This window comes from Heptranchias perlo, chromosome 26, assembly GCF_035084215.1.
Source record: "Heptranchias perlo isolate sHepPer1 chromosome 26, sHepPer1.hap1, whole genome shotgun sequence".
In the NCBI taxonomy this organism is placed as follows: domain Eukaryota; kingdom Metazoa; phylum Chordata; class Chondrichthyes; order Hexanchiformes; family Hexanchidae; genus Heptranchias; species Heptranchias perlo.
The window spans coordinates 31,075,456-31,090,554 of record NC_090350.1 but is presented as its reverse complement, the minus strand read 5'-3'; the positions used below and the strand labels follow the sequence as shown (position 1 = coordinate 31,090,554).

The following is a 15,099-nucleotide window of genomic DNA, read 5'->3' as shown; positions in this document are numbered from 1 at the left end:
TATAGAGCAAAGGCGGGTAAATGGAGTTGAGGTACAGCTCAGCCACGACCTAACTGAATGGCAGAGCAGGCTTGAGGGGTTGAATGGCCTACTCCTGTTCCTATGTTATTGGTTTTATAGATTTTAACTGTTATTGGTTTTATAGATTTTAACTGCACACATATGGAACCATCTGCATCATTTCTCTGTAACAGGAAATGGTTTACATCATGAACAGATATTTTGTAAATGTCAAACATTTGCTCATGAATCGTTTGCTTATTTTTTTGGGTCACTTTGACTCCTTCATTTAGTCTCAGTTCTCTTTTAAAGAGCTTTTAGTGGACATCTAGTGGGCGAGGAATTTTTTTGAAGTTCCTGTTAAAATATTTTGGTCAGCTTGCACACATTTTTTTTTAGTAACACTAATTTTTGGCACTTTTGATTGTCTTTTAGGCCACAGTGGATACAGACTGAAACCTCTCTTAAGTCCAAACATTCCTGCAAAGGCAAGATAAACAGCAAATTGATTAGAAGAAAATTAAATGTGTTTTCGCTGTTTGGACTACACTGCGGGCGTGCTCCAATAAAGTTCTCAGAAGATCTGCCAGAAATCTGCGACATGTTCAGTTCTCTGCAATTGTTGTTCCTCAGAATAGGAATTCTGTGCCCACAGCTAACAGACCCAGGAAGATTAGGACTTAATTAATTAGAACATGTCAATATATTTCAAAGCTTAAGGGAATATTAGCAGGGAGGAGAAACTAATGATAATGGGTCAAAACATTAATCATCAAAGGAAAGTTTGGGAGTATATTTTTCAGTATTGACACACAGTCTCTTCAGATCTCTAATCAAAAGGGATTACACTGGCCATGAGGAATTTTGAGAGAAATCAAGATCTGTCCATTTTTAATTAAAAACATTAATCTTTTTTTTTTAAAGAGCATTACATAGCTTTCAAAAGAAGATTCTACAACAAACTATTAATTCGGACAGTTGCTTCGGGCTACATGTCCAAGATACACCTCATAGTAATGGCCATCCACAGGAATCTTAATTTGCAGAGATGTCTTCACATGTTACAAAAATCTTTTAGAATTGAAGGCTTATTAGATCAAAAACATTGCATTCGAATTTCATCTTAAGGGCTTCAAGAAGTACTTATAAAGTTTGTTAATGTAACAGGACTTCCAAGTCAAAAACAAATGTGTTGTGACTTTGACCTAGGTTGGCTGCTATGGGAAATGCTTGGACTTGCAAAACATAAACCTCTGTAACATGCATCTAAGGTTCTTAAGTAGAGATTTGGTAAGACTGCCAAAGATTTCTAGATTGGGAGTGCTTGTTGGCCAGAGTGAAACAATTTTATTTCCAGGCCATTCAAGGTAACTAATCCAACCTAAAGAGGAGTAACCTGGTTCAATTCTGTCTTATTTCTTTTTCCATTCAAACAAATGAGTGCCATGCATGTTGTCCATAATCAGTAAAATCCTCCATATGTACTTTGAAAGATTTCAGGAGGAAAGTAAATGGAAGATTGGTCTTATAGTGAACCTAAACCGACCTTGTCCATTTCCCTTTTCCACGCTCTCCAATCCAAAAATATTGGGAATAAGGTAACATTTTTCTGTCACTGGCTTTCATTACTTCCAATGCTAACCTACCACCTGATGTAAACTCACTATCCTCTGTCCCAGAGGTAGACTAACCCAGAAGATGTTTCCATATGGGAACACATGTTCTTCCATCCTTAGGTGCAGTGTCTGAGCAGACAGAAAACTGATTTTCATATTGAAGTATTGTTTCTGAAGTACAAAGGACAATGGAAAAAATGTTCCTGTAAGAAGAACTGTTTTTTCTGCAAGTCAATGTCTCTTTATCAGCCCCAATGCCAGGGGAAGGGGTGAATAAAGCATTAACATAGTAAGCCAACTGTGATCAATGTAAAACCAACTGGCTTCTTAGCATAGTCCTCAATAAAGCAGGAATTTAATTTTTGTGCCTTCTTGGGGTTTTTAGGTTCAAAAATTCTTGCCTGTAGGACAGTCTGCCATATTTTCACACAATCCAACTCCATTCCTTCCAACCTATATTAATATCTCCTCCATCAGCTTGTATTAGCCACGTAGCCAGCTCAAGATGACTGTGGAGCAGGAGAGGCATGATCAGGGTTACTGATTTACAGTGACTGAATAAATTAAATTCATACAACAACAACAACAACAACAACAACAACAACAACAACATTATTCATTTATATAGCACCTTTAACGTAGTAAAACGTCCCAAGGCGCTTCACAGGAGCGTTATTAAACAAAATTTGACACTGAGCCATGAAAGGAGATATTAGGACAGGTGGCCAAAAGCTTGGTCAAAAAGGTAGGTTTTAAGGAGCGTTTTAAAGGAGGTGAGAGAGGTAGAGAGGCAGAGAGGTTTAGGGAGGGAATTCCAGAGCTTGGGGCCTCGGCAGCTGAAGGCACGGCTGCCAATGGTGGAGCGATTAAAATCGGAGATGCACAAGAGGCAAGAATTGAAGGAGCGCAGAGATCTCGGAGGTTTGTAGGGCTGGAGGAGGTTACAGAGATAGGGAGGGGCGAGGGCATGGAGGGATTTGAAAACAAGGATGAGAATTTTAAAATCGAGGCATTCCTGGATCGGGAGCCAACGTAGGTCAGTGTGCACAGAGGTGATGGGTGAACGGGATTTGGTGCGAGTTAGGATACGAGCGGCAGAGTTTTGGATGGGCTCAAGTTTATGGAGGGTGGAAGATGGGAGGCCAGCCGAGAGAGCATTGGAATAATCCAGTCCAGAGGTAACAAAGGCAGGGATGAGGGTTTCAGCAGCAGATGAGCTGAGGCAGGAGCGAAGACGGGCGATGTTATGGAGATGGAAGTAGGTGGTCTTGGTGATGGAGCGAATATGGGGTTCAAGAAGGCGGCTCACCACCACCTTCTCAACGGCAATTAGGGATGGGCAATAAATGCTGGCCTTGCCAGCGACGCACGCATCCCATGAACGAATTTTAAAAAAGCTCATCTCAGGGTCAAATAGGATGCCAAGGTTGCGAACGGTGGCCAGGGAGAGGGATGGAGTCGGTGGCTAGGGAATGGAGTTTGTGGCCGGGACCGAAGACAATGGCTCACAGTCGTGTGGGAGGACACCTGGCAGGTAGGGTGTTGACAGGCATTATTTATAACTGCAGCTGTAGCTTTGTCACTTGGAGCACATTAGTGTCATATCCTGTCTGGAGGGGCAACAAGACCATAAACACAGGCTAAAAAATTGAGTAATTCCACTGCATTATAAACATAAACCAAACGAAGTCAGAAAATTCAAAATCAACAAGCTCACCTTTATCATAGAATTATAGAATCGCTACAGCACAGCAGGAGGCCATTCAGCCCATCGAGCCTGTGCTGGCTCTTTGTAAGTGCAATCTAGTTAGTCCCACTCATCCGTTCTTTCCCCGGACCCCTGCAGATTTTTTCCCTTCAAGTATTTATCCAATTCCTTTTTGAAAACCACCATTGAATCTGCTTCCATCGCCCTTTCAGGCAGCGCATTCCAGGTCATAACTACTCGCTGCGTAAAGAAGTTTCTCCTTATGTCGCCTTTAGTTCTTTTGCCAATCACCTTAAATCTGTGTTCTCTGGTTCTCGATCCTCCTGCCAATGGGAACAATTTCTCTTTATTTACTTTATCTAAACCAGTCATGATTTTGAACACTTCTATCAAATCTCCTCTCAACCTTCTCTGCTCTATGGAGAACAATCCCAGCTTCTCCAGTCTATCCACGTAACTGAATTCCCTCATCCCTGGAACCATTCTAGTAAATCTTTTCTGCACCCTCTCTAAGGCCTTCACATCCTTTCTAAAGTGCGGTGCCCAGAATTGGACACAATACTCCAGTTGTGGCCGAACCAGTGTTTTATAAAGGTTCAACATAACTTCCTTGCTTTTGTACTTTATGCCTTTATTTATAAAGCCCAGGATCCTGTATGCTTTTTTAACCTCTTTCTCAACCTGTCCTGCCACCTTCAAAGACTTGTGCACATATACCCCCAGGTCTCTCTGTTCCTGCACCCATTTTAGAATTGTACCATTTAGTTTATATTGCCTCTCCTCGTTCTTCCTGCCAAAATGTATCACTTTGCACTTCTCTGCATTAAATTTCATCTGCCATGTGTCCGCCCATTCCACCAGCCTGTCTATATCCTTTTGAAATCTATTACTACCCTCCTCCCTGTTTACTACACTTCCAAATTTTGAGTCATCTGCAAATTTTGAAATTGCGCCCTGTACACCCAAGTCCAAGTCATTAATAAATATTTTAAAAAGCAGTGGTCCGAGTACTGACCCCTGGGGGACACCACTGTGTACCTTCCTCCAGTTTGAAAAACAACCGTTCATCACAACTCTCTGTTTCCTGTCACTTAGCCAATTTCGTATCCGTGCTTCTCCTTTTATTCCATAGGTTTCAATTTTGCTGACAAGCCTATTTTGTGGCACTTTATCAAATGCCTTTTGAAAGTCCATATGCACAACATCAACCGCACTACCCTCATCAAAAAACTCAATCAAATTAGTTAAACACAATTTGCCTTTAACAAATCCGTGCTGGCTTTCCATTATTAATCCACACTTGTCCAAGTGACTATTAACTTTGTCCCGGATCATCGTGTCTAATAGCTTCCCCAACACTGAGGTTAAACTGACTGGCCTGTAGTTGCCGGGTTTATCCTTACACCCTTCTTGAATGAGGGTGTAACATTTGCAATTCTCCAGTCCTCTGGCACCACCCCCGTATATAAGGATGATTGGAAGATTATGGCCAGCACCTCTGCAATTTCCACCCTTACTTCCCTCAGCAACCTAGGATGCAGCCCATCCGGACCGGGTGACTCATCTATTTTAAGCATAGCCAGCGTTTCTAGTACCTCCTCTTTATCAATTTTCACCCCATCCAGTATCTGAACTACCTCCCATTTTACTGAGACTTTGGCAGCATCTTCTTCCTTGGCAAAGACAGATGCAAAGTATTCATTTAGTACTTCAGCCATGCCCTCTGCCTCCACGATCTTCTTTTTGGTCCCTAATCGGCTCCACCCCTCCTCTTACTACCGGTTTACTATTTATGTGCCTATAGAAAACTTTTGGATTCCCTTTTATGTTAGCCACCAGTCTCTTCTCATACTCTCTCTTTGCCCCTCTTATTTCCTTTTTCACTTCTCCTCTGTACTTACTATATTCAGCCTGGTTCTCACTTGTATTATCAACCTGACATGTGTCATATGTCCCTTTTTCTGCTTCATCTTACTCTCAATCTCTTTCGTCATCCAGGGAGCTCTGGCTTTAGTTGCCCTACTTATCCCCCTCTTGGGGAATGTACCTAGACTGTACCCAAACCATTTCCCCTTTAAAGGCCGCCCATTGCTCGATTACAGTTTTGCCTGCCAATCTTTGATTCCAATTTACCCGGGCCAATCCGTTCTCAACCCACTGAAATTGGCCCTCCTCCAATTAAGTTTTTTACTCTAGATTGCTCCTTGTCCTTTTCCATAACTAATCTAAACCTTATGGTACTACAATCACTGTTCCCTAAATATTCCCTCACTGACACTTGCTCCACTTGACCCACCTCATTCCCCAGAACCAGATCCAGCAATGCCTCCTTCCTCGTTGGGCCGGAAACATACCAATCAAGAAAGTTCTCCTGAACGCACTTCAAAAATTCCTCCCCCTCTTTGCCCTTTACACTATTACTATCCCAGTTTATATGAGGACAGTTGAACTCCTCCATTATCACAACTTTATAGTTCTTGCACTTCTCTAGAATTTCCCTGCAAATTTGCTCCTTTATTTCCTTCCCACTAGTTGGTGGCCTCTAGAATTTACCCAGTAGTGTAATGGCCCCTCTATTGTTTCTTAACACTAATCAAATAGATTCCGTCCTTGATCCCTCAAGGAATCCTTTCTCTCCAGCACTGCAATATTCTCCTTAATCAATACTGCCATCGCACCCACCCAACTCCTTTTTTTTTCTTCCCTATCTTTCCTGAACACCTTGTATCCAGGAATATTTAGTACCCAATCCTGCCCTTTTTTGAGCCAGGTCTCCGTTATCACCACTGCATCCTATTCCCATGTGGCTATTTGCGCCTGCAGCTCACCAATCTTATTTACCACGTTTTGTGTGTTTACACACACGTGCTCTAAACCTATCTAATGCTACATCCTGATGCCCACCTCCCTGCCAAATTGGTTTAAACCGCACCCCTCCCACCCCCCATAGCACTAGTGAATCTCCCCGTGAATACATTGGTCCCAGCTCTGTTGCGGTGCAACCCGTCTGCCTTGAACAGGTCCCTCCTGCCCAATGCCCCAAGAATCTGAAGCACTCCCTCCTGCACCTTGTCTCTAGCCATGCTTTAACCTGTCTTATCTTCCTATTTCTGTACTCACTAGCGTGGCACTGGGAGTAACCCAGAGATTACTACCTTTGAGGTCCTGCTTTTTAACTTCCTCCCTAGCTCCTGAAACTCTAGCCACACAACCTCATCCCTTTCCTTTCCTATGTCGTTGGTACCCACATGGACCACGACTTCTGGCTATTCCCCTTCCCCCCGTGGAATGTTCTACACCTTCTCCATGATGTCCTTTACCCTGGCACCAGGGAGACAACACACTATGTGGGACTCACCTCTGTCTGTCCCCCTGACTATCGAATCCCCTAAGACTACTGCATTTCTACACTTCACTGCGCCCCCCCACCCCGTGCAGTCCTTTGCCCCATGGTGCCATGCTCAGGACTGCACTGCTTCGAGGTGTCGTCACCCTCACTGGTATTCAATGCTGGGTTTAGTTTATTCGAGTTGGTTAAATGCAGAACTCCCACCAGTATAATGCTGGCGGACTGCAAACTGGAGGATAAAGAACAGAGGTGTTTATATTGCGTTCTGATCAAAGTAAATAACTAGGTACAGTTTATATCTGAGCAGTGGCAATGAATTTCCAACAGAATTGTATATGGGATTTTTGGAAGGATTCATGCAGCACATCTATCAGATTGTAACTTAGTACATTTACCGGTAGAGGAATGAAATGCAGTGTAAACACTAAGGCAATCAAAAATCTAACCTGCCTTTTTTTTAAACCTTTGAGGAACCTACCTGAGCTCATTTAACCTTTGGCCCTCAGAGGGTCATTTTTTCACACATAAACAGCTCATTCACTTCAACAGAAACCTTTCTATTGGTGAAGGCAAAGGATCCAAAGCTATTATTGTGATATTACATTCTGGCAGTCATGAAGTTCTATTTGAAGTGAACTGATGTTGTTTTAAGGTGCATTGTTGTTGTTGGAGAGCTGACAGGCAGGCAGAGCAAGCAGCACAGACAGGAACAGCTCACTCCAAAAAGCCAACTCAAAGGCCTCCATGTTGGTCACTCAGACGAATTTGCTTTGCAGTAGATGGTGCGTCTGCTACAGTGCCAACTTTTGTAATGAAGCTTATAAATCAAGTAATAATTCCTCTTTTGAATGATCTTTCTTTTTTATTGCCAATTCCCCCATTTTCTGTGGGCTGTAACCCATGCGGGGATAGAGTTTCATAGATGCCTGCAGCTTTCCAGCATCTTACCAAAGTGGCCATTCTTCCTGTGCGAGCATGGCAATGGATGGCAACAGAGCTAAGCATGACTGCTCCATAATTGCCCGCTTCATAGGTAGAGGTCATTGGACAGCGGTCAGATGCAGGAGCCTTTGTTAATTTTCCCCCTCTAAAGCCCAGGTACTTTGAGCCCAATTGTAGCAGCCCTAATACTATTCTGACCGAGATCTGCTAACCCAGTACAGAACGGGGATCTAACCTGGGTCTTTTTGATCCTTATGGGTCAGTACAACCACATATGGTGCATTTATTCAATGAGCCATCAGGGAGGCCATCTTTATGATGAAGTTAGTATTAAACACTGCAAGTATTTTCAGGGTAGCTTGTCCTTTCAAAAAAAAATGCAGTGGATGCACATAGAAGACCCGATTTTAACTCAGAGTGAGGGAGCCAGTGGGGTAAGTGTCAAGCTCACCAACGTGAGGCCCGAGCCATTTTCACTCCTGGGCCTTATTTAAATAAGTTAGGCCCGACTCCTGCCCGAACCAGGCGTCCACGATCTGGCGCTGGTGGACGGGAGCAAGTGAGCGGGCATGGCAGGAGACCACCCCCAGGGACCCATGGGAACGGTCCCCAGCACAGGAATGTCTGGGGATAGGGGGTGGGGGGGTACCGGAGTTGGTTGCAGGGGTGAGGGAAGCCCAGTGCAGGTGGAAACAGTCCTGCGCCTCCTGACCCACAAGGAAATCGTTATAAAAACAAATTAACTTACCTTATCAGCCGTCTTCCGTGCCTGCTGCTCTCAGCACTCGCTGTTGCTGGTGTGACCTCGCTGAAAATGTGTTAAAATGGCATTCAGGTCAGGCCCTCGCCTGGCGAGAGGCTGAGAAGCTGCCCGAATTGCGCCAGTAAAAATGGCAAGTAGCACGAACTGTGTGCAGACGTAATGAGAAGCTCGCTGCCGCGATTTTAACCCCCTGCACTCCATATTTTTGTTGGGCACTGGGGGTTAAAATCGGGGCTTGACAGTTTGCAAAGACACAAATTTGGTCCTTTGAAACTGAATCCAAACCAAATGCTGCAGAAAAATCAATCTTTCACCAATAGTTTACAAAAGTAAATATTTAAATATATTAATTTGGAACTTGTTCACACTAGTGTGTAATAATTCTTCGAAAGGTTGAACACGTACGATAGCTGCTCTCTTCACCCCCAAACGATTGGAGAAAAAGTAATTTTCTCCTGACATGTAAATCTGGAGGAAAAATACAATCAATATTTTGTAAAACAAAAGACCACACAAAAATATCTTTCAGATATTTAACAAAAAGATTATTTGGGAATGTGCAGTTTTTTCAGCTACAATTGCTTTAGCTCCTAATTCAGTCAGTTACACCTTAGATTAGCTGCTATGGATTCAGAGTTGGCGACACTTCAAACATGGTCCTGCAGGTGAGTAGGTGATCCCTCCCTTTCTGAACTTACCTCCTCCTCTGCAGGTAAGAACGACTAAGATTAATTGATAACTGCTGTCAAATTAGCAGAACGTGTGCGCTGGATCTCAGGCAATAAATCACGAGTGGCAACCTGTTAACTCAGTTAGCCATTTGCCTAACAGAGTGCTGCAAACCCAGGCTGGTCTGAGCTGAATGGAACTCTACAGAAAGTTATAGAGTACAAATTCCAATCGGTGTATGAACACTTAGTGGTTGTAATACATTCCTACACGCGTTACTTTGACGCAGGCATTTACTCATCCATTCTATAATAGATTAAATTTGCTGTGCGCACCCTTGATTTGGGCATCATCATTCTGTGACACACAGTCACTTCAGCAGCTGCACACAACTGCCACTAGATGGAGAGTCATCATCTCCAGACACTGCAGATCCCCATACCTATACCTACAGCATCACTAATGCACTCTGAGGGAAATTCGCTTGGTCCTGACTTTACAGGTGGGAAAAGCCACAGGAAATCCACTGGTTTAAAATAAATGGATTAATGCCTGTGTAAAAATAGTGGACACGGAAATGTAGTACCTTAAGCGTCTGTGTGTGAACTTTGACGATTGGAATTTGTACTCTTATGTGTTAGTTTGATGGATACAGTTCAAGCTTTGTTGCATTTTTGCAGCTCTGCTGAATCTGAATGTTGGTGACAAACCCCCTACTTTTGGGGATTCAGAAATGGACAGGTGAGGTGACCAACCTTTCCTCTACAGTCCCAGAGCTGAAAGGATATTTTAAGCCACTGTTCCACCCAGTGGCCTTGGGAACCAATGTAAAACATTTTAAAAAAACATTTCTGGACTTAGATCTGGTATTTTCCGACTTATAACATTAATTTAAAATTGTAAGTGCACACAGAAAATAAATTATAATTCTATAAGTGGTCTACGGGCATATTATTGTAAAAACTAAAAGACAGGATTATGAACAATTATGCAATGATTAGCAGAAGGGAAATGGTGCACCTCCAAATATGTGATTCTCTATTACAATTTAAATGCCACTGGTGTTCGTTTTATAGATTCCAGCATGTGAAATTAATATGGATCTACTCTATTGCTCAGAATAGGAATGGTTACAACTTTGAAGTAAGTCAGCTTTTAAGAATCTGCATGAAATGTATTTCAGGAGGCTGCATTAAATGGATGGGAGCTTCATTATTATTAGAATGTAGCTGACAAACCAGGGAGGGTCCAAGTCAAAACTAAGGGGTTCTGTTATGAAATTCTTAAAGTCAGTGACCTTGGAACTTTCAGACTTCTTCAATTTTACTGATAATCTCAGTTAATTTTGTTGAATGATGTTCTCATTAATCACTATGATGCAGAATGTTGCACAGTTAAAAGATACATTATCACTTCTCACTCAGTTTATATTACAGACTGGTTGCCTTGGCCTTCAGAAAGATGACGCTTGAATTAGTGAAGCCTATAAACTGCTGCAATATATCTACACTGTACTGAATATTCACGATACCAGAAGGTAAACCCACTTTAGCGTGATAAACAGGGTTTAAATCAGCCTGTCAAATGCACAAAACACATGGCTGCCAACAGAGAATAATACTTTTGAGCTGATAGTCTTCCACACAATTTTTCTTAATTTGCTGTTCAAAATGGGACCTACTGATTTGGTGTTTGTAACCGCTGTTATCTCTCTCTTAAAGGACAAGTGTGAATGTTCTCAAATAAAGGTAGCAGCACCTAGAGGGAAACTAATTAAAAAATGGTTAGATGAGGTACGATGATTATACTAGAGGGAATTTGTTAGTTATCCCTCTTTATTACATCATTAATATTGCAGAACTACTTCCAGAGGGAGGCTGCTGGTGTGCTGATTTTGCCCCATTTACACTGCAGCACAGATTCACAGCACCAGCAGCAACACAAAAGCAATTATTCAGAAGTCACTGCTTGCAACTTTTCATTTCTGACCATGGACCTTCTCCAATGTCAAAAGAAAGTCTGTACAGAATTGCAAGGAAATCATATTCCTGGCTTGTGTAACTAGATGGACAAGTCAGTTTTTTTGCAAACAAAACAAAGTGCCATTTATGTTTGCTAGCAGTGGTTAGGAATAATAGCCTAGAGTAAAAAAGACCAAGGTCCATCTAGTTCACCTTCTACCATCCTGGCAGTCGCATGATACATTGATAATGGAGTTGATTAAACCTAGCAATCAATCTCTATCAATTTGTCTACAACAGACCCAGACACGACAAGAGGAAAACTCCAATGGTGGAGAGGTTTGGGAACCTTAGGTCCAAAGTCACCTGTTCCTCCCAAGCATTGCCACATGGTTGTTTTGCCTCCAAAGACAGAAATTGAAACCAACATGTGAGGTGATGTTCTGTACCTCTGAAGGCATATATGCTGCTTCATTTAAAGAACAGCCCTGTCTACTATTACACGTTTATATTGTAGAACTGCGTCTCCTGGGGTGGATTTGGAGCACTGGTGGCAACACCTGAACAACTGCCACATGCATAAAATTCGCATCTGCACAGTTGCTCAAAAGCCACATTGGCAGCTTCATATTTCTACCTGAGAATCTTCCTCACTGTTGGGGAAAGTTTCTGTATAGCCTAGCAATAGGATTTTCGCATTGTTAACCTGTACAGTGGGCTGGGAGCTCCGCTGCCTGCATCTGGAACAAAACGGTAGCTCCAGCAGCAACATCATTCATTTGTCTTTATTGCTGGCAGCACTTTGCGGGAAGTGAAACCACCTCACCAATTTGTCAACTGCTACTCCCTGCTACTACCCTTCAGCCATGAACTTACTAACTGCTACCATCAAGAGCCAACAGGAGCTCATTCACCTGCCAAGTTTCCAGGAAAGGAAGACTCAGCTGGTGCACAGAACTTCATCCAATAGTCCAGCAACAAAGTGACAAAACTCATCCAGAAGTCCACCGTGTTCAAATTCCATTAGAAAGTTGGACCTGTAGATTAGAAGTAACTTAGGTGTTGGGGATTTCAAAACCTATTGAATACTTGTGTAGACCTAATCAAAACGAGCAACTTTAGTCCATACCGTTGTATCTGAAGTGGATTTTTTGCGAGCCAGGCAGAAATGTACATTCCAAAGGCTTGCAGAAATAACCAATTTTAATAAAAAAATAAAATATTGCAGATGCTGGAAATCTGAAACAAAAAGTGCTGGAAACACTCAGCAGGTCAGGCAGCCTCTGTGGAGAGAACAGACAAGTTAACATGAAGTGGGTGAACTCTTTGTCAAAGAGGAATAAAGAAAGAACTTGAATTTATTTTGCACCTTTAATGACCTGGAAGATATTAAGGTGAGCAGCATTTAAAATGGAGCAGGACAAGGGGAAGGGAGATGGGAAAAAACACACACATACAGGAAAAGAAATCGAATTACCTGTAAACATGCTTAAGTGGAAAAGTGAAGACGGCTAAATAGCAAAACTGATATTAGCATGAGAGAATAGGAGGCATAGTGAGAGAAATCAAAGAAGTTAAATACATTTACTAGACCTAGAGAGTGCGCAAATAGTTAAAAGGATAGGGGATAGGCAGGTGAAAGTGAACAATGAAAAACTGGCAGGCTTCAGTAGCCCAGTAGAAGATAAAAGCAGGTCACCCAATGATCCAGATCACCCCGATGGTATCGTGTTTCGACAGGGGGGAATCCCCACCCCAAGCACCAACCTGCTCCTTCCATCACTGGAAACACTGCCACACCCATCTCAACTTCCTGGTAGAGAAAAAATGGCAGCTGCAGTTAAGGTTTGAAATTGTTAAAGTCAATATTAAGTCCAGAGGGCTCCAAAGTGTCTAGTAGAAAGATAAAGTGGTGCTCCTTGAGCTTCATTGCAACAGTGGTGAAGGCCAAAGACAGAGAGATCAGAGTGCGAGTGGGATGGAGAACTGAAATAGCAAACGACAGGGAGCTCAAGGTCAAACGTGGACAGAAACCAACATTACCCATCTTTGTGCCAGCTAAGCAAAAAATTAAAAATCTATTAATCTAACGTGGACAAAATGCTTAATTTCTTTTTGCTTCCCCCCTCCCACCCCCCAGGATAAAAGTTACCAGCTGGTCATTAGACAACTGACAAGCTTGAGTTTCTGACTAGATGGACAGCAGATACCAGGAGCTCCTCCATGGTGAGCAACACAGCTTCATCATAAAACGTGTGATGGGATCGCCACATCCTGACCACAGCAGGGACACACTCTACGCTCGTCCTGTGATGGTTCCGCCAGTTGGAGGTGCAGAGTTTCAGCAGCAGTGACTTCTCTTCTTCCCAGTCGTGGTGGGCAATAAAGCCTGAGCATTTTACTGAGTGTTCTCATACCCAGTCTCTCAATACTACCTGACAACTTGAAGAAAATTCACCATAATTCCTAAATAAAATGAATTGATTTTTTTCAGTGATATCAGCATTTTTTTTAGTATTTTCAAATTCTTTTATTCTTATTTTTACATGTCATCAAACTCTACTTTTTTGAGCACTCTTTCCTTTTCTAGTCCCGTTTTGATTTCCTGCAATGAGTAATTTTGCATATGGGAAAGTGAGTGATATTTGGCTTTTAATATTTGGGCTTGCTACATTCTAAACTTTGTTTCTTAATTCATTTGCTGATTAGTAGTTCTCAAACTAACGTGACAGAGATAGTTTCAGAGTTAGGTATGCTTTTAGAGTCATAGAGTCATAGAGTTATACAGCACGGATAGAGGCCCTTCGGCCCATCGTGTCCGCGCCGGCCAACATTTAAAAAAAATGTTTGAAGAGTTCATTATACGCAGGCCCAATCAGACATGACTAATATCCCTTTAACATTTTCTGGAGGAAAAAAGTTGGATGTTAACACTTAATTCTTTTAATGCTCTATAACTTTGATAAAGTTTATCTCCAGCTGTCCAGTGGAGAGTGCCGTCACAGTGTCTGTGTCCTTGGTACATCAGTCCAAATGTTTTCCTCATGGATCTCTGCCCAGCTCAATACATCAACCAAACTCTGGCACATTTATGGTCATTAAAGAGCATGCTCCAATAGTTTTTGTTAAAACTATAACATTCAACTGACCTTCTAGGCAAATGAGATAGATTCAAATTGCAGTTAGTTTGCTGATTCTCAGTCAACATTTAGTGGCTGGTTTAAAATTTATATTGATGGTCTATTTAGCCAGACTCACAGGCACCGGAATAAAGTATAAAAATATTAGTTTTAGCAAAATGTTTTATGAACAGCAGTAGGAATGACATGTTCATGGTGAGTTATATGGCGATTTTGTTTCAGTCAAGCTTTGATCTTCTAAGGGGGTCGGAAAGAAATTTCCAGATTTTATTTTCCCCAATTTGCCTGGGTTTTTAATCTGGTTTTTCGCTTCTCCCAAGAGATTACATGGCTTTCAGTATATATTGTGGTGCAAAGGCATTGCAGCTGGATGGATCAGTGGGACTTGTCCTGTAAGTCATTGTTTGTATGTTCACTAAAACAGATTTTTACATAAAACTGGATCTTTAGATAATTAATTCTATTAAATGATTGTGAATATAAAAATAGCACAGATCTGAGGAACTGTAATGCTTCAGGGAGCAATGGAAAAATCCTCACTCCTCTCCAAATTCATATCCTTTTATTTGGCGGGATGGGTGGTGTTGGTCATTCAGACTCACGTTCGGTAAATATTAATACGCCGTCAGCCGTGGCTCAGTGGGTAGCACTTTCGCCTCCGAGTCAGAAGGTTGTGGGTTCAAGTTCCACTCCAGTGACTTGAGTACAAAAATCTAGGTCAACACTCCAGTGCAGTACTGAGGGAGTGCTGCATTGTCGGAGGTGCCGTCCCTCAGATGAGATGGTAAACAGAGACCCCATCCGCCTACTCAGGTGGATGTAAAAGATCACATGGCACTGTTGTGAAGAGGAGCAAGGGAGCTCCCCACTGGCCTGGCCAATATTTATCCCTCAACCAACATCACTAAAAACAGATTATCTGGTCATAATAACATTGCTGTTTGTGGGAAC

At 42.3% G+C, this 15,099-nt stretch overlaps 2 long non-coding RNA genes across 2 annotated transcripts in view; both read left to right on the top strand.

The window, feature by feature from the left end:
* LOC137342650 (uncharacterized) overlaps positions 1-1,910 on the top strand; it is a 32,631-nt gene extending 30,721 nt beyond the window's left edge. The window contains exon 3 of the long non-coding RNA XR_010967310.1: positions 436-1,910. This is a non-coding gene — a long non-coding RNA (uncharacterized lncRNA). The remainder of the gene's footprint in view (positions 1-435) is intronic.
* An 8,504-nt stretch (positions 1,911-10,414) lies between these two features.
* LOC137342856 (uncharacterized) lies at positions 10,415-13,497 on the top strand. Its single transcript, XR_010967371.1, has 3 exons — positions 10,415-10,584; positions 12,237-12,402; positions 13,149-13,497. It is a non-coding gene; the product is annotated as an uncharacterized lncRNA (long non-coding RNA).
* Positions 13,498-15,099: the final 1,602 nt, after the last annotated feature.